Here is a 14,064-nt window from a genome sequence, read left to right on the forward strand (position 1 = left end):
TTCCTCGATTTGAGCTTTTGTTTTTTGTTTTTTTCCCAGAATCATTAGGGACAGTCTCTACTGGCTGTAAAATGAAGTTTGAAGAAGGAGACAAAGGGAAGAGGGTGCTGAGTGGTCCCAAAATGCAGGCTTCGATGCTGGAGCACCTGCATCTGGACCCTGCTTTCTTAGTCCTGAGACGTCAGGCGAGTTAGGTTCACCTCTCTGTGCCTCAGTTTCCCCACCTGTAAAATGAGCATAATAACAGCTCCTACCACATAGGGTTGATGTAGGGATTAAATGAGGCTGCACTGTAAGAATGTGCCTGCAAACTGTTCTTATCGGCTCGACACCTCCATCAGATGCTAAATCTGTACACCGGGGTCCTTGCCCCACAAATGTAGCTGATATTGTGCTAAATTAGCGTTGTGTGACGAACTTTTAACTCTCAGTCCTGCTACATCACTGCTTGTTCCTTCTCTCATTTCACTTACCATGCTGCCCTCCGTCCCCGGGTCCCTAGCCTGAGACAGAACAGGGGCTGGTCTGAATAATAATCATGCAAACGGAGAATTCCTGAGGGCCAGAGACTGGGACAGTTCATTAAGGGCTTACCTTGTGTACCAACTGCAACACTAGATGCTTTATGGTCAAAACCTACAAGAACCCTGTAAAGTAGACATTAGTTCTTCTAGGGGCGCCTGGGTGGCTCAGTCAGTTAAGCGTCCGACTTTGGCTCAGGTCATGATCTCTCGGTTCATGAGTTGGAGTCCTGCGTCAGAGCCTGGAGCCTGCTTCAGATTCTGTCTTTCTCTCTCTCAAAAATAATAAACATTAGAAGTTAGTTCTTCTAGTCTCCGTTAAGACACAGGGAATAAATAAATACCTTAGCAAAATCAGTCAGCTTCGGAACACAGGACTTGAACTCAAGACTTCTTGTCATCAAGGGCCACATACTTGCTCTCTACCATGCTGTCTTCCTATACCCAGCTCTGGACTCCCAACACCCGGCACTTTGCCTGACACTTCATAGGGGACAACAAATATTTGTTGAATGACTGTATACATATAATTGTATTTTAAAGTTACCAAGTAAATGTGTTCATATGTTAATCTATTGTCTGGATGACCACTCACACCTTCTATTGGGAACACCCATTAAAGGATATTGCATAGAGCTCTCTGTCTGCATTTTGAGCAGGACTGGTTTCATAGCAAACAAGGGATTGTGGGCATAAGCACTTCTGCTGACTTGTTACAAAACGAGAGAAATAGAGTGCGAATTTCTACTATTAGTATCAGAGGAATAACAGAAACAGAGAAAGAAGGAAGAATTTACAAGTTGTGCGACACTATTTAACAGTTTAAAAACAGTTGGTCCCAGGGCTCCTGGGTGGCTCAGTCAGTTAAGTGACTGACTCTTGATTTCAGCTCAGGTCATGATCTCACAGTTTGTGAGTGTGAGCCCCATGTCAGGCTCTGCACTGATGTTCCGGGCCTGCTTGGGATTCTCTCTCTCTTCCTCTCTCTCTGCCCCTCCCCTGCTCTCTCTCTCAAAATAAACAAAAACATTTATAAATTTTTAAAAATTATTTAAAGAAAACAAGCTGTGTACCTTTATTTTTTTTTTAATAGTTTATTGTCCAATTAGTTTCCACATAACACTCAGTGCTCATCCCCACAAGTGTCCTCCTCCATGCCCATCCCCCCCTCCCCCCACATCCATCAGTCCTCAGTTTTTGTCAGCATTCAAGAGTCTCTCATGGTTTGCTTCTCTCCCTTTCCCCCACCATTTCCGCCCTTCTTCTCCCCCTTGTTCCTCCGTCAAGTTCCTCCTAATCCTCCTATACGTGCAAACATATGATATTTGTCCTTCTCTGCCTGACTTATTTCGCTCAGCATAACACCCTCAAGGTCCATCCATGTTGCTACACATGGCCAGATTTCATTGTTTCTCATTGCCATGTAGTATTCCATGGTATAGATAAACCACATCTTCTTGATCCATTCATCTATTGATGGACACTTAGGCTCTTTCCATGTTTTAGCTATTGTGGAGAGTGCTGCTATGAACATTGGGGTACATGACAAGCTGTGTACCTTTAAACTTTCATGACCTGATATAATCATAATGGCTAACACTGATTAGTCTTTACTATATACCATTCCCCACCCTAATGTCTTACGTGTACTAACTCATTTTTTTAATTTTAAAAAATATTTTTTTAATGTTTATTTATTTTTGAGAAAGACACACACACACACACACACACACACACACACACACAGAGTGCGAGGGGGGGAGGGGCAGAGAGAGAGGGAGACACAGAATCCGAAGCAGGCTCCAGGCTCTGAGCTATCAGCACAGAGCCCCACACGGGGCTCGAACCCACGAACCGCGAGATCATGACCCGAGCCAAAGTCGGACGTTCAACTGACTGAGCCACCCAGGCGCCCCATGTGTACTAACTCATTTAAAGCCCACAAGAAACATTGAAACTCATCTACTCCCTGAAGTGGATGCAACCCTCCTCCATTTTACAAAGGAAGAAACTGAGTCACAGAAAGTCTGCGTAGCTCGTCCAAGTTAATACTGAAACCAGGACGCCACTCGTGGCCTGTCAGAACCATCCACAGCTTCCCAAGGAAGAAAACATGCATTCTTGACTCTAGAGCCTCTACATCTAAAAGTCACTAGGTCTAGGGGCGCCTGGGTGGCTTAGTTGGTTAAGCGCCCGACTTTCACTTAGGTCATGATCTCGCGGTTCATNGTCACTAGGTCTTGTCAAGTGCAACTCAACCATGTCCCCTCGTGCTGCCCAGCTCTCAGCACAGCCTCCCTCCTGGGGCCCACTCTCCCAGGTCATTCCTTATCACTCATTCTTTTATCACTATTACCTGGGCTGTTACCCCATAATGAGCAATCTTTCTAAAACATTGGCTTTGGGGTGCCTGGGTGGCTCAGTCGGTTAAGCGTCCAACTTTGGCTCAGGTCATGATTTCGCTGTCCATGAGTTCAAGTTCCACCTCAGGCTCTGTGCTGACAGCTCGAGCCTGGAGCCTGCTTCAAATTCTGTGTCTCCCTCTCTCTCTGCTCCTCCCCTGTTTATTCTCTGTCTCTCTCTCTGTCTCTGTCTCTGTGTCTCTCTCTCCCTCTCAAAAATAAATAAACATTGGGGCCCCTGGGTGGCTCAGTCGGTTGGGCGTCCAACTTCAGCTCAGGTCGTGATCTCAAGGTTTGTGGGTTCGGGCCCCGCGTTAGGCTTTGTGCTGACAGCCAGCTCAGAGCCTGGAGCCTGTTTCAAATTCTTGTCTCCCTCTCTCTCTGACCCTCCCCTGCTCACGCTGTCTCTCTCTTTCTCTCTCTCTCTCTCAGAAATAAATAAAAACATTAAAAATAGATAAATAAATAAACATTTAAAAATTTTTAAATAAATGAATAAAAAATAAAACACTGGCCTTATCACTTTATTTTGCTACCGAAAAAATTTTGCTATAGGACCAGGCCCCTGAGCAATTTGACCCATCAGACCTTCCTAGCCTTTCTCCTGCTTTGTCTTTAGGCTCCAGTCACACAGAAGTGTGTGGATCCATGAACACACCAGACCCTTTCCTGCTCCATGCCTTTGCCCATGCTGTGTTCTCTGACTGGGATATGCCTTCCCTCCTTTCCATCTCTAGCCATTTCATACTTCAAGGATCAGACTGAGGATCCTTCTTTGTGCAGACTTCTTAAACCTCCCACTCAAAGCTAAATATATAGCCCCCTTGTAAGTTTCTGTTAATAAATGATTTATGTGCATAAATTTGACTTTGCCAGTGCCTAACCAATGAGATTACAGGCCCTATGTCAGCAGGTTAACACAAACTCTCTGATACTGCACTTATTCCTTTTGTGTCTTCCTTGGTTTTGTTTTTCAAGAAAAGACACCAAGCATGTAGCAAAGACACAGGCAAGATTTTGCAGGACAAAAAGGCCCTGTAAATTCTCCTTTTAGTGAATCATTGAACGTGGAAGTGGTCTTGAAAGCCTCTTAAACACACCTGCTAAATGTTTCTGCAGTCTGTCTAACCTCTTTCATCCACCAGGTGCTGCTGCAGTCTTGATCCCCACCATCTCTTCCTAGACAATAGTTCTTTCCCTCCAGCATTCACACTTGTTCCAGCCCAATCCATTCTCTACACCACAGACACAGAGGTCTTTCCAAACACAAATATGATATTGGTGGCAAGAGGAACCAGAGATTGCTGGTGTACAGCTTTATATCTATAGTAATTCATAAATTGAAAGTTTGTAAGTAGAGGGCGCCTAGGTGGCTTAGTCCGTTAAGCATCCAACTCTCGGTTTCAGCTCAGGTCATGAACTCACAATTCATGAGTCCGAGCCCCGCATCAGCCTCCATGTTGACAGCTTGGAGCCTACTTGGAATTTTCTCTCCTTCTCTTCTGCCCCTCCACTACTCACTCCCTCTGTCTCTCAAAAGAAATAAATAAACTTAAATTTTTTTAAAAAAAGAAAGTTTATAAGTAGAGAAAAATTGGAAAAGATATTCAATAATCTAATTCCCAAAAATGTGCCAAGTCTACGCGGTCTTTTGAACTAGTTCTACTACCTTCGGTTAAAGGATACTTTCCATGTAATTTTAATTGCTCCAAAGCATAAAAACTTCAAAGTTCATGGAACACCATCATAATACTGATTCCAAACTAGATGAGGATGTTTCTCCAAAAAGAAAAAATAGACTAGGGAGCAGCCTGTGAACAAATCCAGCTTGCCAAGTGTTTTTATATAACCTGTGGTCTAAAAATAGTCTATAATTTTCAAAAGCTGAAAAAAACTCAAAAGAATAATATTGGTAACATGTAAAAATTATACAAAATTGAAATTTCAATGTTCATAAACAAAGTTTTATTGGAACACACACAGTGATCATCTGTTTATGTATTGACTGTGGCTGTTACAACAGCCAAGTTGAATAGTTGCAGTGGAGATTGTATGGTTGCACAGTCTTGTCTTGATTCTCACAGAAAAAAAGTCAACTGTTGATAATCTCACTTATAAGTATAAATCTTAAAAATCTGAATTCAAAAATTAAGAAGAAAATAATCTTAATTAAAATTTTAGTAGATTGAACCAAGCAAGGAACTAAAAGAAAAAAAATGCAGCCAAGAGTTTATCCCCAGAATGCAAGAATGATTTATCTTTAAGAAATCTTCTATTCCAATTTATTGTTTAAACACATGAAAGGGAAGGAAAAAACTATAATCATCTTGATGGATTCCAAAAAATATTTTTGTAAAATGCAACAGCCACAACTGATTAGGAAAAAATTTACCAAGCTGAAAATAGAAGGTGTTTCAGTCAGCATCCAATTATAAAAACTGAAACCATGTTAAATATTGAGAACCCAGAATTGGTTCTGCAGAAGCAGGTTCAATTAATCTGCTAGAGCATCCCACAGAATTCAAGGAAACTCTTCACTTATTAGGTTATCAGTTTATTATGAAAGGGTGTAACCCAGGAATAGACCAAGGGAAGAGATGCACAGGATATGGGATGGAGAAAGCACAAGAGCTTCCATGAGCTCTCTGAGGTCACCATTCTCCCAAATCTCTGCATGTTCACCAACCAGAAACTCTCTGAACCCTCTCCTTTTGGGTTCTTATGGAGATTTGATTACCCAGGCATGATTGATGAACTCATTGACCATTTAGGTAACTGATTCAACCTCCAGCCCCCTCCCCTCTGAGGAGGTCAGGAAGTGGGACTAAAATTTCCATCCCTCTAAAGACATGGCCAGTTCCCCTGGCAACCAAACCTCATCTTAACGTGCAGTCCAAAAGCCACCTCATTAACATAAATCCAGTTGTGGTAAGAAAGGTTTGTTATGAACAAGACACCTATTTCACTTTTAAGACTCTGAAGAGACTTTAGGAACTGAACCTTAGAGATCTTTAGCTCTTTAGCTCTTGATATCTAGAGGCCAAATATTATAACAAAAGATACTCCCATTGCTCTAATCATTCAGAAATTCCAAGGGTCGTAGGAGCTGTGAGCCAGGAACCACGAACAAAGATCAAATATATACAAGAAATGAATAACCAAATATATATATATATTTAATTTAAAAAATTTTTTAATGTTTTATTTGTTTCTGAGACAGAGAGAGAGACAGCATGAACAGGGAAGGATCAGAGAAAGAGGGAGACACAGAAATTGAAACAGGCTCCAGGCTGAGCTAGCTGTGAGCACAGAGCCCGACGCGGGGCTCGAACCCACGAACCTGCTTCAGATTCTGTGTCTCACTCTCTCTCTGCCCCTCCCTCTCTTGAGCTCTGTCTCTCTCAAAAATAAATAAACATTAAAACAATTTTTTAAATAGGAGAGAGGAGGCAAGATGGCGGAGAAGTGGGGAGCTCTGTACATTTCACTCACCCCCATCTTTCACACAGAGAAGTCCTGAAGCCATAGGAACCCTTCCAGAATCCAGGAGTTTGGGAGGAAAAGGAGACAGAGTCCGCTGAGAAAACCTTATAGCGTGAGTGCGAACTGGGGAAGATAAAATCGGGCGGGGACCGGAGACACAGATGGAGGGGGTTATCCCCCTTTTTGGGGAGCTGCTGTGAGTCTAGGGGAAAAAAGAAAGAGTGGCCAAAACTGCTCAAGACACTGTTCCTGTCGCTGGAGAAGGGAAAAACCTCCGCTCGGGACACAGAGGGATCGTTTCCTGCTGTCCAGCTGACCCTAGGCAGTATGCACTGGTCCCATGTGACCCCAGGTGAAACTGCTCCTCACTTGCCAGCTCAACCTGGAGAAGACACGAGTGGCGCCTGAAGCCGTGCTGTTGTGCTTCTGGCTCAGCTGGACCCCCAGGGGAGAGGCGAGAGGCTTGAAACTGCTCTGAGGGACTCGCTTGCCAGTTTATATTTTGGGCAATACCAATGGGCCCCCCGGACTGAGATCTGGAAATGAAACCTGGCTTGGGATATAGAGCACGGCCCACCTTGGCTACACCCCCGGCACAGGGAGATCACACAGGGAGTGAGTTGCAACGCTTGGTTTGAGAAGGGACTGGGGCGCTGCCACTTTTCTCCCCACATCACCAAGGCGGGACCCCCACGGGATGCACTGGACCAAACCACGCTCATCCCTGCTAGAGAGCTGCCCTCTTCTTTTTCTTACCAGAGCCGGGGCAAGACCAACATGGATGCACTGCTGTGACTAATTCTGGTCACTGGCTTGCTTAAACAGTCACATTTAATCCATTCTCTAGATGTAAATTCTACCTCCACCGCTACCTTTTTATCTCTTTCTCTCTGGAGTAATCAGACAATATAGTTTCTCTGACTAGCATTATCGTCATTTCTTTTGCCTCCTCTCCAACCATATTCCCCTCTTTCTCTCTCTGAATTAAGACTTTTAGTCTTTCTGCCTGCTCATTTCATTTCCAATTTAGCTTCTTCCCCGCCCTGTCATTTCTTTCTTTGTATATGCTCTTCCACCAGCACTGCATTCACCCAGCTATGTAATTGTAGCTGGGAATTCTGATTCTATGCTTTAGACTGTCCTTTGTCTATTGGGTTTTTTCTTGTTCCTTCTCTTTTCCTTTTTAGGTATTTTTATTTTTATAATTCATCTTCCCTCCTTCCTCTTTTCTTTTCTTTTTCCTTTTATTTGTATGTGTCCCTTCCTTTTTCTTTTTCTTTTTCTTTTTCCCTTTCGGTTTGCGTGTTTGTAGGATTTGTCTGTGTGTTTGTGTGCCTTTGTTCCCTCTGTGTTTGTCTGTCTGTTTTCTTTTCCAGGGCTACCTCAAGAAACAAGCCAAAGTACACATGGTGGAGAGTCCCAAATACCACTACGAGTAGGTAAATAAATTAACCAAGGTCTCAACAAGAGAGACCAAGAGACACCATTCAAAGAACACTTTCTGAATGGATAGGCCCTGGACAGTCAAAGAGCCTTCTTTGGTACAGCAGCACTCACAGGTGCAGAGTGCATAACAAGCTTTTAAAACTAACAAGAGATAGAAAGCTAACCAAAATGATGAAATGGAAGAACTCTCCTCCAAAGAAATTCCAGGAAGAATTGACAGCTAAAGAACTGCCCAAAACAGATATAAGCAAAATAACTGAACAAGAATTTAGAAAAATAGTCATAAAATTAATCACTGGGCTTGAAAAAGGCATGGAAGACATCAGAGAAACTACTGCTACAAAGACTATGGAGCTTAAAAATAGTTGATTAGATGAATTAGTTGATTAGTTGAATAGATGAATTTAAAAATGCTATAAATGAGATACAAAATAAAATGGAGGTGTCCAATGCACGGATTGAAGAGGCAAAAGGAGAATAAGTGATTTAGAAGACACAATTATAGAAAAAGAGGAAGCTGAGAAAAAGAGAGATAAACTGATACAGGAACACGAAAGGAGAGTTCAACAGCTCAGCGATACAATCAAATGGAATAATATCAGTATGATAGGAATTGCAGAAGAGGAAGAGAGAGGGAAAGGTGCTGAAGGAGTCCTTGAACAAATTACAGCAGAGAACTCCCCCAATCCGGGGAAGGAAACGGACATTGAAATCCAAGAGGCGCAGAGAACTCCCCTCAGACATAACTCGAATCGATCTTCTACATGACATATCACAGTGAAACTGGCAAAATATAAGGACAAAGAGAGAATTCTGAAAGCAGCTAGGGATAAAAGGGCCCTAACATACAAAGGGAAACCTATCAGAGTGGTGACAGACCTATCTACTAAAACTTTGCAGACCAGAAAGGAATGGCAGATCTTCAATGTGATAAACAGAAAAAATATGCAGCCAAGAATCCTCTATCCAGCAAGCTTGTCATTCAGAATAGAAGGAGAGATAAAAGTCTTCCCAAATAAACAAAAATTGAAAGAATTTGTGACCACTAAACCAGCCCTACAAGAAATCCTTAGGGGGACTCTCTGATGGAAATGTTGCAAGGAATGAAAGGTACCAGAGACACCACCACAAGCATGAATCTCACAAAGGACACAACGACTCTAAACCCATATTTTTCAATAATAACACTGAATGTAAATGGACTAAATGCCCCAATCAAAAGAAATAGGGTAGCAGAATGGATAAAAAAACCAAAATCCATCTATTTGCTGTCTACAAGAAACTCATTTTAGACTGGAGGACACCTTCAGATCAAAAGCAAGGGGATGAAGAAATATCTATCATGCTACAGGAAGTAAAAAAAAAAGCTGGAGTAGATATACTTATATCAGACAAACTGGACTTTAAAGTAAAGACAGTAACAAGGGATGAAGAAGGGCATTATATAATAATTACAGGATCTATCCATCAGGAAGAGCTAACAATTATAAATGTCTATGCACCAAATGTGGAAGCACCTACATATATAAAACAATTAATTAATCACAAACAGAAACATTCTTATGGGTGAGAATGTGCTAATAGCAGGGGACTTTAATACTCCACTTACAGCAATGGATAGATCAACTAGACAGAAAAATCACTAAAGACTCGATGGACTTGAATGACACATTGGACCACATGGATTTGACAGATATATTTAGAGCTCTACATCCTGAGGCTGTGGAATTCACTTTCTTCTCAAGCGCGCATGGCACGTTCTCCAAGATAGATCACATACTGGGACATAAAGCAGCCCTCAATAAATATAAAAGAATTGAGATCATACCATGCACACTTTCAGATCACAATGCTATGAAACTCGAAATCAATCACAGGAAGAAGTCTGGAAAACCCCCAAAAACATAGAGGCTAAAGAACATCCTACTAAAGAACGAATGGGCCAATCAGGCAATTGGAGAAGAAATTTAAAAATATATGGAAACAAATGAAAATGAGAATACAACAATCCAAACTCTATGGGATGCAGCGAAAGCAGTCCTAAGAGGAAAGTACATTGCACTCCAGGTCTATTTCAATAAATTAGGAAAAGTGCAAGTGCAAAATCTAACAGTGCACCTAAAGCAACTAGAAGGAGAGCAACAAGAGCACCCCAAACCCAGTAGGAGAAGAGAAATAATAAAAATCAGGGCAGAAATAAACAATATAGAAACCAAAGAAATAGTTGAACAGATCAACAAAACCAAGAGTTGGTTTTTTGAAAAAATAAACAAAATTGACAAATCTCTAGCCAGGCTTCTCAAAAAGAAAAGAGAGAGCACTCAAATAGACAAAATCATGAATGAAAATGACTTATTACAACCAACCCCTCAGAAATACAAGCAACTATCAGTGAATACTATGAAAAATTATATGCCAACAAATTGGACAACTTAGAAGAAATGGACAAATTCCTAAACACACACTCACTACCAAAATTCACATGGGAAGAGATAGAAAATCTGAACAGACCCATAACTAGTGAGGAAATCGATCAGTTATCAAAAATCTCCCAACAAATAAGAGCCCTGGGCCAGATGGCTTTCCTTGGGAATTCTACCAGACATTTAAAACAGAATTAATACCCATTCTTCTTAAGCTATTCCAAAAAGTAGAAATCGTAGGAAAACTTCCAGACTCATTTTATGAAGCCAGCATCACTTGATTCCCAAGCCAGACAGAGACCCAGCAAAAAAAGATAACTACAGGCCAATATTCTTGACAAGATACTTGCAAATCGAATCCAACAGTACATAAAAAGAATTATCCACCATGATCAAGTAGGATTCATTCCCGGGTTACAGGGCTGGTTCAGTATTCACAAATCAATCAATGTGATACATCACATCAACAAAAGAAAAGATAAAAACCGCATGATCCTGTTGAGAGATGCAGAAAAAGCATTTGACAAAATACAGCATCCTTCTTAATAAAGACCCTCGAGAAAGTCAGGATACAAGGAACTTACTTAAACATCATAAAAGCCATCTACGAGAAGCCCTCAGCTAACATCATCCTCAATGGAGAAAAACTGAGAGCTTTTCCCCTGAGATCAGGAACACGACAGAGATGTCCACTCTCACCACTGTTGTTTAACATAGTGCTGGAAGTCCTAACATCAGTCATCAGACAACAAAAGGAAATCAAAGGCATCAGAATTGGCAAAGAAGTCAAACTTTCACTTTTCACACAAGGCATGGTACTCTACATAGAAAACCCGGCAGACTCCACCAGGAGCTTTCTAGAACTGATCCATGAATTCAGCAAAGTAGGATACAAAATCAACGTACAGAAATCAGTTGCATTTTTATACACCAACAATGAAGCAACAGAAAGAGAAATCAAGAAACTGATCCCATTCACAATTGCACAAAAAACCATAAAATACCTCGGAATAAACCTAACCAAGGATACAAGAGATCTGTATGATGAAAACTATAGAAAACTTATGAAGGAAATTGAAGAAGACACAAAGAAATGGAAAAACATTCCATGCTCATGGATAGGAAGAATAAATATAGTTAAGATGTCATTACTACCTAAAGCACTCTACACATTCAATGCAATTCCAATCAAAATTGCACCAGCATACTTCTCAAAACTAGAACAAACTATCCAAAAATTTGTATGGAACCACAAAAGACCCCGAATAGCCAAAGTAATACTGAAAAATAAAACCAAAACGGGAGGTATCACCATCCCAGACTTTAGCCTCTACTACAAAGCTGTCGTCATCAAGACAGTATGGTATTGGCACAAAAACAGACACATAGACCAATGGAACAGAATTGAGAACTCAGAAGTGGACCCAAAAGTATACAGCCAACTGATCTTTGACAAAGCAGGAAAGAATATCCAATGGAAAAAAGACAGCCTTTTTAACAGATGGTGTTGGGAGAACTGGACAGCAACATGCAGAAGAATGAAACTAGATCATTTTCTCACACCATGCACAAAAATAAACTCAAAATGGATAAAGGACCTGAACGTGAGACAGGAAACTATCAAAACCCTAGAGGAGAAAGCAGGAAACAACCTCCTTGACCTCCACCGCAGCAATTTCTTACTTGACACATCCCCAAGGCAAGAGAATCAAGAGCAAAAATGAACTATTGGGATCTCATCAAGATTAAAAGATTCTGCACAGTAAAGGAAACAATCTACAAAACTAGTAGACAACCGACGGAATGGGAAAAGATAGTTGCAAATGACATATCAGATAAAGAGTTAATATCCAAAATCTATAAGGAACTCACCAAACTCCATACCTGAAAAACAAACAATCCAGTGAAGAAATGGGCAGAAGATATGAACAGACGCTTCTCCAAAGAGGACATCCAGATGGCCAACAGACACATGAAACGATGCTCAGCATCCCTCCTCATCAGGGAAATACAAATCAAAACCACACTGAGATACCACCTCACGCCGTTTAGAGTGGCTAAAATGAGCAAATCAGGTGACTATAGATGCTGGTGAGGATATGGAGAAATGGGCACCCTCCTACACTGTTGGTGGGAATGTAAACTGGTACAGCCCCTCTGGAAAACAGTGTGGAGGTTTCTCAAGAAATTAACAATAGAACTCCCCTATGACCCAGCAATAGCACTGCTAGGAATTTACCCAAGGGATACAGGAGTGCTGATGCATAGGGACACATGTACCCCAGTGTTCATAGCAGCACTCTCAACAATAGCCAAAACATGGAAAGAGCCTAAGTGTCCATCAATGGACAAATGGATCAAGATGTGATTTATCTACACAATGGAATACTACATGGCAATGAGAAAGAATGAAATCTGGCCATGTGTAGCAACATGGATGAACCTTAAGGGTGTTATGCTTAGTGAAATATGTCAGGCAGAGAAGGACAGCTACCATATGTTTGCAAGTATAGGAGGATTAGGAGGAGCTTAATGGAAGACCATGGGGGAGAAGAAGGGGAAAAATAGGGGGGGAGAGGGAGGGCAGCAAATCATGAGAGACTCTTGAATACTGAGAACAAATTGAGGACTGATGGGGTGGGGGAGAGATGGGGNGGACGCTTAAACGACTAAGCCACCCAGGCGCCCCGACAATAAACTATTTAAACAACAACAACAACAACAACAACAACAATTTTTTCTTGGTTTAAAAATAAAGGCTTAGGATTTCATATACTAAAAAAAATTTTTTTTAATAAAAATAAAAATACTTTATAGCAAGGGGGCCTGCCTGGCTCAGTCAATAGAGGACGTGATTCTTAATCTCATGGTCATTAGTTGAAGCCCCACATTGGGCACAGAGCCTACTTTAAATAAATAGATAGATTAGGAGGAACTTAATGGAGGACCATGTGGGAGGAGGAGGGGAAAAATAGTTGGGGAGAGGGAGGGAGGCAAACCATGAGAGACTCTTGAATGCTGAGAACAAACTGAGGGCTCATGGGGATGGGGAAGAGGGGAAGGGGGGTGATGGGCATGGGGGAGGGCACTTGTTGGGATGAGCACTGGGTGTTATATAGAAACCAACTTGACAACTATTTAAGAAAAAATAGATAGATAGATAAGATATAGTAAAATAAAGAACTCCAAGTTGTTACCAAGAAATTCCAATCAATCAAATTAAAAAATGGGCAGAGAACCCAAATAGACATTTTTCTAAAGAAGATCTACAGATGACCGATAGAACGTGAAAAGATTCTCAACATCACTAAACAGCAGGGGGAGATACTCTGGTTTCTCTTTAGGTCAAATAAATCTTTCACTTTTTACTAATCAGCAAGGGAAAGCAAATCAAAACCACCTCGCACTGTTCAGAATGGCTAGTATCAAAAGATTAGAAATAACAAGCATTGGCGAGGATGTGCAGAAAAGGGAAACTTCATGCACAGTTCGTAGAAATGTAAACTGGTACAGCCACTTGGGAAACAGTATTGGGGTTCCTTCAAAACATTAAGAATAGAACTACCCTATAATCCAACTATTCCACTTCTGGATATTTATCCAAAGGAAGTAAAAACACTAATTTGAAAAGATATACATATTTCTATGCTTACTGCAGAATTATTTACTATAGCCAAGATATAGAACTGAATGTCCATTGATGGATGAATGGATAATGAAGATGTGGCAAATATATACAATGGAATACTACTCAGTCATAAACACGAATGAAATCTTGCCATTTGCAAC

Source organism: Crocuta crocuta, unplaced genomic scaffold (assembly GCF_008692635.1).
Source record: "Crocuta crocuta isolate KB4526 unplaced genomic scaffold, BGI_CrCroc_1.0 scaffold133, whole genome shotgun sequence".
Lineage (NCBI taxonomy): Eukaryota > Metazoa > Chordata > Mammalia > Carnivora > Hyaenidae > Crocuta > Crocuta crocuta.